We start from the raw sequence: 8,928 nt of genomic DNA, 5'->3' as shown, positions 1-8,928 counted from the left end.
TACTTTTTGATCTCTTTGTTATTTCTGTAAAAAATGTAATAAAAATTATTATAAAAAAAAAAAAAAAAAAAAACAAAGTCCTCCTATCCCTGCTCTAGAAGAGAGAAAGGGGAAGAGGGAGAGAAGTAGGTGGGCAAGGATGCAGCACTCCCATCTACATGCCTCTTGTGGTTTAAATTGCTCTAGAAGAAATATGGAAGGGGAACTAGCACAAAAACTTTTCCTTCCAGCATTTAACTGGGAAGACATTTGGCAGAAGATTGAATAAAAAAGCAAAAAACAAAAAACCCCCACAAAACGTAATAGTAGTTCCCAGATGTCTAAGATTACCTTTTCAAAGCAGAATTCTGAATTGATATATTTGGCCCCAGAGCTATTCTTTATGGAGCAGTTAGGAAAATCTAGCAAAAAGATGGAACCCGAGAGCAGAGAATTCCACTAGCTGTGTGTCTAAGCAAAACATTTTCCAGAGATCTGAGTAGTTTCCCAACATTCAATAAAAAACAGGTTGGCTAAAGCCATGTCTTATCTGTAGACCTATATTCTCACGATATAAATGGGTGTGTCTCTAAGAAACGACTACACATGAGATGGACAGAAGTGTTGGGGGCCAGTTAGAGGTAGTTCCCAGACATATTGGGTGCTAATTGCTGGGAATCCCAAGCGGAAAGATTGCTGCTGTGCTGTTTTTGGACTTTTGGACAGTAGGCAACCAGTTGGCCACTGTGAGAACAAGATTCTGGACTAGATGGGCCTCTGTCCTAATCCACCAGGGCTCTTTTTATGTTCTTATGTATATTTAAATGCCGCACTGACCCAATCAAGTATAAAGGGAAGGTGAGGGGGTTACAAAAGTTGGGCACTTTCTGCTGAGTGATAGCAAGATTCCAGGGGGTTTCAGGTGCTCAGACAAGGTCTATGTTCATTTGAGAATAGCTTTAAAAAATAGTCCCCCCCCCACATGTTTACACTTGAGTTTGGAGGGAGGGAGTTACAGGGGCTTGTTCCCCACAGAGAGCCGATGTGGTGGGTGGTTAAAAGCAGTAGACTCGTAATCTGGTGAACCAGGTTCATGTCTCCTCCACATGCAGCTGCTGGGTGACCTTGGGCCAGTCACACTTCTCTGAAGTCTCTCAGCCTCACTTACCTCACAGAGGTTTGTTGTGGAGGAAGGGAAAGGACAATGTTAGCCGCTTTGAGACTCCTTCGGGTAGTGATAAAGTGGGATATCAAATCCAAACTCCTCTTCCTCTTCTTCTTCTTCTTCCGTGCGGCACTGGAGCCCAAGGCATCTCTCTCAGCCAGTCTCCAGTCAGCCCGCCTCGCATGGATCTATCCCTCTGTTCTCCCTTCTTCTTCCCAGCACACCTTGCTAAAGAAACTATTCTCCTGCCACCTCTCTCTCTGACCCCATCACCTTGGCAGCCTCTGTCAGCCTAGGCCCAAGATTCCTCTTAGTTGGGCCATTGACACTTCTTTCTTTTCATCATGTTAACATGTCTCTCCCAGGTGAGGCACTTTAGGTGGTGGTGGTGGTGGTGGTGGTGAAGAACCAAAGTGTAGTAAATGCAAGTCATCTCATGTATCTTCAAGTAGGGTCAAGAAAGACTCCTGCTTGAAGCACTGTCAGCCAGTGTTGACAATATTGAGCTAGATAGTTCAATGGTATGACTTGGTGAAGGCAGTTTCTTATGCCTATACAAGAGAGAAAGGGGAAGAGGGAGAGAAGTAGGTGGGCAAGGATGCAGCACTCCCATCTACATGCCTCTTGTGGTTTAAATTGCATCCCACACATCCCACTCTACACCATGATCGGAGGCAGCTGCTACCCTAAGAACTAGTGCAGATGTTTCTGCAGCTGACTCAGGGACTTAACCACAGTATCAAATTTGTTCTCGCTGTTGTAGATTTTGCCTCAATTCTGTAATGATGTGACCTTTTTTTGGCCACAAGATCTTCTGAAGAACACACTGGTCAAGTCTGAAATAAGCAGACTGAAGAACCACGAGTAATTGCTAAGCACAATTCAGTCCAACTTCAAATTAACTTCCAGACTTCCAGTCAACTTTTCTGTCTTGCATTCCACTCCTAAAAAGAAGGCACTGACATGTAAAGAGTTATGTTCAGGTCAGAAACAGAGTGTCCTGACTGTTGCTGACTGTTGCCACTTCTGAGGTCAGAATCACACCAGTTTTGTGTAGGGGTTGGCCTGCTTGTCCCATGTAGACTGTGGAAGGGCATTGCTGGCAAATGATAGCATATCTATCATTTTCCAGAGATGTGGGCAGTTTCTTCCATGCCAGCAGTAACCACCCCTCCTTTCCCTCTATATGCAGCAGTATAGAGAAAATCCATGCAGTGGTTTTGAAGAGCATAATAGGATACCAAGTGTGTCTGTAGGGGTCCCTATTGCTGGTTCAGACACCGAGGCTGAAGAAATAGGGTTGCTATGACATCATTAAAAGGGACGCGGGTGGCGCTGTGGGTAAAACCTCAGCGCCTAGGACTTGCCGATCGTATGGTCGGCAGTTCAAATCCCCGCGACGGGGTGCGCTCCCGTTGCACTGTCCCAGCGCCTGCCAGCCTAGCAGTTTGAAAGCACCCCCGGGTGCAAGTAGATAAATAGGGACCGCTTACTAGCGGGAAGGTAAATGGCGTTTCCGTGTGCTGCGCTGGCTCGCCAGATGCAGCTTGTCGCGCTGGCCACATGACCCGGAAGTGTCTTTGGACATTGCTGGCCCCCGGCCTCTTAAGCGACATGGGCGCGCAACCCCAGAGTCAGACACGACTGGCCCGTACGGGCAGGGGTACCTTTACCTTTACCTTTATGACATCATTGTACTTAGTGTGTGTGTGTGTGTGATGATTCCGAAGGGTGCAGTAGGCATGGCCCCATCATTGGTCCCCTCTGAATGTGAGCAGAATGTAGACATCATTGTTACTAGAGTCCCTAATTGCCACTGGTGGTGTTTCCTGGGTCACCGTGATGCGCCTCTCATTTTTATGCCATTAGTTTCTTTTCTGGTTGCATGTTTCCCACCCTGCCCTTGTAGACTGTGAAAATCTAGAACACTGCAGCTGTTCAGGCTCCCCCCGCCATCAGAATTAGGATTGCTCTGCCTAGCATTAAAAAAGTTCTATGGTATTAGCACACAACAGCTGATGTTGCAGCTATCCTTGGATCAGACTACTGCAACCAGTTTTATTTAGATGGAGACAGAATTAATCAGTGACCTTCACTAATGCACATACCATACTTCGCAGCTCCAAGGATGATGAAGCTCTTAAGATTCCTTGGTGTATTTTTCTGGTAATGTTAAATGGAAAAGTTCATTAAGGGATAGAAAATTCCCAGCTCAGCTAATTTATGTGCCAAATGGCTCTGTTCACTTCCTGCAGAAGGTGGGTTGAAACCGAGCTGTCCAGCTCTAAGTCACCTCGTACAAAGGTTGTGGGACCAAATATAACTAGTCACTTGATAATTCGCTCCCCGTTAATTCTGGAAAGAATGCGAGTGTTGAAACAGACAAAAACATTCTGATACTTAGGAGCATTTAAAGGGCATTTCCAGATTATCATATTTTGTAGGAAATAAATGTCCAGTTGCGTTACTCATTTGTTGCGTGGGATCCAGACGTCTGTCTTCAAGGTAGTTGGGAAACATCACAAAGGCCCTAGATGAGAAATAAACAACACTCCCACACTGAAGCATAAAATGTAATAAAGACTCTTAATATACAATACAATGCAATGCAAAACAAAAATTTAGTATAACACATGAACACCTAAAACATTCATTCATATTAATCTGTGTGCACCTTCCTTTTGAGCATCAAAAGCCGAGTGACACTTTTCTCATTTTTTTACAGGAGGGAAAATGTATGAGCAATGTCTATTCCCCAAAGTGTACTCTACTCTCACAGCATTTGGTTCAAACCAGGTCATCATTTGTTCTGCATTATCCATGGGCCAGACTGGATAATATTGGGCAATATCCCTCACTGAGGTCCAGTGTAGACTCTTGCTCACCCAGTGCATTAGCACTGGCTCCACATGTAAAAAGTAAAGGACCCCTGGAAGGTTAAGTCCAGTCATAGGCTACTATGGGGTTGTGGCACTCATCTTGCTTTCAGGCCAAGGGAGCCGTTGTTTGTCCACAGACAGCTTTCCCGGTCATGTGGCCTGCATGACTAAACCACTTCTGGTGCCACGGAACACTGTGACAGAAACCAGAGTGCACAGAAACGCCCTTTACCTTCCTGCCTCAGTGGTAACTATTTATCTACTTGGCACTGGTTTGCTTTTGAACTGCTAGGTTAGCAGGAGCTGGGACAGAGCAATGGGAGCTCACCCTGTCGTGGAGACTCGATCCGCCAACCTGCAGATCGGCAAGCCCAAGAGGCTCAGTGGTTTAGACCACAGCAGTTCCAAGTACCAAGGTACAAATTGCTTATATGATATAATTTGGAAAATCATCCATGTAGTTTTCTGCATATGTTGAACTGGACATATGCAGATGGCATTCACCTGTCTTATCCCTGCATGTGCTTGCGGGCTGGAACACTGAGTGAGTGGGTGGGTGGAGAGCTACATTCACATGTTGGGACAAGTTAAGGGAGATGTACCATCTGTTCCCAAAGGGTAAACACTGGGCCTCTGATGCATGTTTGGTATATTAAATAACTTCTGAGGACCTTGAGGAAAGAAACGGATATGAGGGTGTCATTACGCTCAGGTGAAATTTGCTTATGCTCTTTTAAAAGGAAGATTTAATTATACTCTTATTACAAAACTGAACTAATTTGGATGATTGATATGCCCAGAGAAAAAAAAAAGAGGACCATGGTGTGAAATAATTGGTGTAAGCAGGTTTAAATTAGTTGGCTGTAACCTGAGACCATCAGCACATGGAAATAAGTAGGAGAAAATGATACTTTCCTTGGAATTAGTGTTTCTTTATTTTGAAAAATGGTCTTGCCACGAGCACTTCAGGAATGGTTAATAGACTGGGATCAAGGTGTCAGCTATTGCTAGTGTTTCATAATAAGTAATTCTGCTTTTCAGCTAGTGACATGTATAATTGCTCCAGTATTAAAAGGAAACCACAATTAAATTGCTCCAAACCTTAAAAACTTTTTTCTCCTTTCCACTCAATATATTTCATTGTAAGAGACATGAACAAAACGATGGTAAGAAATGTTTCAAATTGCACTTCCAATCTTGTTGGAAGAGGGGTGGGGGTGGGCTTCAACACTAAAATACATCTACTTGAGACCTTCATAAGTAACATGTGGTTTTATATTTTAAAAACGTGGATTCTTTTTCTGCCTGAAGGAAAGCTTTGAGAAGCTGCTGGGTTTGCTTACTTCCTCAGTATCAGGAGCTGGCCCGCTGAGAGAGATCATTTCCCCAAGTCTCCAGCATTCCTAAAAAAACCCCATTCCATTAGCATCCATTACACAGAGCCAGAAGCAGAGGCTTTGCAAACCCTACATTTACTTCCAATACGTTGTACATGAGATTCTTTCGAATGCCTAGGCAATTGCTTTAGGATTGGTTAGGAACATAGCGTTAGGGAAGATATGCAGGAGCTATGTTACAAGGAGAGGGTGGCATTCTCTGATGGTTTATGCAGGGCCTTTATAGAAGCCTGAACTTGCTTAGTTAATAACCTTCTAGGCTGTGTCCTTTAAGGATTTAATTGTGTTTAGAGATGCATCAGGTGAGGACAGATTAATGCAATGTGAGCTGATTTTTTATTATTATAAAAAATAACTTTTTATTGGGTTTTATAAACACAGAGCACTGGAATATTAAACAATACAAATAAATAGACTTCGGAGCTGATTTTTAGACTACAGAGACAGGACAGAGATAGAGGCTTATCAGGACATGAGGTCAATCTGGATACTGAATGCCAAGACTGAGGATTGATTCATGTGCTTGCAGGATCAAAGTCATGAGAATGACAGGGACTAGTGCTTCTCATACAAACAGTAGAAGAGGGCAGCTTGCCAAGCCTTTGATGTACCTGAGATGATGCCATTGGTACTACCCCTGGCTGAACACAGGGATATGACTCCCACACCCAAATAATATAAATATGGGAGACTGGAGCACTGCTAAGATTAAAGATTGAAGACACTGAAGACATTGCCTTAGACTGAAGGAGTGAGAGGAATAGCTGTTGCTCTGAAGGTGCTTTCCCAGCCCTGAGAAATCTGATTTTTTAATGCTTTACTTTGTATTCTTTGCTAGCAAATAAACTTGTTAAAGTAACCACCTTGGTGTTTTTATTGTCTGCCAGAAACAAACAAAAAAGAACCCCCTGCGTCTTGGCAAGGCACACGGTAACATAGAAAGCTTATACTGTGTCAGACCACAGGTCACTCTTGATTCAACTCCCTGAAGCCCTGATTGTGACTTTGGTGGGACTATATTAGAACCACGCCAAACAAAAGTAAATGGCTTGGGGATTCCTGTCTGTAATAGAGCAGCATAAATAATCTTGAAAGTGTTGCTTGCTTATGACTGTATGACATTCTTGAAGACGGAAAAAGTGACTTAAATGTGGTTCTCATTAGATCACAACCAGATGGGCTTCATTAAGAATAATATTAAATGATTTGCTGCTTATGTTATGGTGCAGCACTACCTTACGTTCTCCAAATTGTATTGCACTCTATAGGGCTTTGAAAGACACAAAAATGTGGCTGCGAGGAAGTCAACTATGTATTTCTTTTTTGCTGCCTTAAGCTGAAAGCTATGTGAAATCCAGATGTATTTGTTGTATCCAAAGTTACATTGGGTTATAGTCACCATTAATGAATCTGCATGTCTTGGGTCATATCCCACTGAAACTTCTGGGAAATCCAAATTCCATTACCTCAAATACAGCAAAGGGATTGTAATTTGTGAGCCCACCACATCAGAGTAAAATGTATTTATTCTGGTTGATAAATTGATGGTTTCCCCTGTGCTCTGTAGCCAAGTGGATGAAGCTTCTTGATAGCAGGGACAAGTTCTTTCTTACAGAAGGATGAAGGGAATTGCCTCAGCTGGCACCATGGATGTGGTCAGATGATGGCAGGATCTGGTGTGTGAATGATGGACTTTAAAAGAGGGTTCTCCTAGGACATTTGGCTGCCTGAGCCAAAAATGGCATCTCTGTATTCACTGACCTTTATAATAGAATCAGTTCAAAATGCACTGCTTGAAAAGGCGGAACAGATATATTTGGACTGAAAGGACAGCCTCTGCAAGAGGAGAAGCAAGCTCCTTTGGATGATAGCTAGCTCATTTCAACAGGACTTTAAAAAACAATATTCATGGGAAGAAGAAATGAGACAGTTGTGTCCGTTTGCCTAGTGACACCTAGTGATAATGGCATGAGATGATGACCTTTGAGTCAAATAGCCAGAAAAGGGGCATGCAGTCCAGAAGACCTACAGTCAACACATCAGTCTACTTGTCATGTAATAAGAGAGTATAAGAACCCCGGAGACAGACCTATTTTGGGGCAATGGCCTCTGCAGCACTCCAAGGAGCAGCAGGACACTTCCATCATCATCCCACTTCACCATTCCTCTGTGCTACTCGACTGGCCATCTAGTTAGAACTTTGGTTAATGTTTATTTATTTAAATGTTTATAGGTTGTTTTTTTAAAAAAGGTAAAGGACCCCTGGACGGTTAAGTCCTGTCAAAGGCAACTATGGGGTTGCTGCACTCATCTCACTTTTCAGGCCGAGGGAGCCGGCATTTTTCCACCTACAGCTTTCTGGGTCACGTGGCCAGCAGGACTAAACTGCTTCTGGCACAACGGAACACCGTGATGGAAACCAGAGTGCATAGCAATGCCGTTTACCTTCCCACCACAGTGGTACCAATTTATCTACTTGCACAGGTATGCTTTTGAACTGCTATGCTGGCAGAAGCTGGGACAGAGCATTATTTATATGAATAAGATCAATACAGTACAGAAGAAGAAGAGGAGGAGGAGGAGGAGTTTGGACTTGATATCCCTCTTTATCACTACCTGAAGGAGTCTTAAAGTGGCTAACATTCTCCTTTTCCTTCCTCCCCCACAGCAAACACTCTGTGATGTGAGTGGGGCTGAGAGACTTCAGAGAAGTGTGACTAGCCCAAGGTCACCCAGCAGCTGCATGTGGAGGAGCGGAGACGCGAACCCGGTTCACCAGATTACAAGTCTATTGCTCTTAACCACTACACCACACTGGCTCTCAATAAATCAATAAGATCAATACAAAGTATATCACTGCACCGCATGTGTGATGAATGCATCGTGTGACTCAGAGTTCTTGACTCTAAACCAGGGTTGGCATTTCTCCTTTCACTACCTGAGGCAAAATGGGAAGGTGTCCTCTCAGCTTGCTGCCTCCCCAACCCTGATGAAGCCACCCTTAGCTGGGTCGTTTGGCAGTGCTTGGAAAGTGGCAATGGTGGGTTCCAGTGAGATCTTGTGGAGCTCTTATGAGGTCTCATGAGATCTGGCTGGAAACAGCTACTGGTGTCACCTGAGATGACTGCCTCTATGCACTCCTCCTTTGACCCCAAGTGGTATTCATAACACTCCCTCCCTTTCCAATTTTCCCACATAAATAAAGCAGAAAGCAATATTTTAAAATACGGCTTATGGCTTGGGGTGTGTGTGAAATTTTTTGGTAGCAATGAAAAGTGCACCTTTTAAATGTCTTTTGGGCTGGGGTGGGACAGGAATGCTAGTGTTCATCTAGCATTGTCCTATCTCCATGACGACTTCATTTACATACAGTGATGTCATCACACACCAAATCTGACTGGGTATGTGCAGAATCGTGATACCATCCTCACCATTATGTGATTACTGATGGCCTGGGAATACCAATGCAACTAATCCAGGAAGAAGTGGTATTTTTTTTTTTTAAAAT

At 43.6% G+C, this 8,928-nt stretch overlaps 1 long non-coding RNA gene across 1 annotated transcript; it reads right to left on the bottom strand.

Moving 5' to 3' along the window:
• Positions 1-1,274: 1,274 nt before the first annotated feature.
• Positions 1,275-8,581, bottom strand: LOC309530929. The gene is made up of 3 exons (XR_014218961.1): positions 8,359-8,581; positions 3,253-3,674; positions 1,275-1,695 (listed from the first exon to the last, which is right to left on the bottom strand). It is a non-coding gene; the product is annotated as an uncharacterized lncRNA (long non-coding RNA).
• Between the last annotated feature and the right edge of the window lie 347 nt (positions 8,582-8,928).

The sequence above is a fragment of the Podarcis vaucheri genome, assembly GCF_965113315.1.
Source record: "Podarcis vaucheri genome assembly, chromosome: 4".
Taxonomy (NCBI): domain Eukaryota; kingdom Metazoa; phylum Chordata; class Lepidosauria; order Squamata; family Lacertidae; genus Podarcis; species Podarcis vaucheri.
This window is presented reverse-complemented; position numbering and strand designations above follow the sequence as displayed.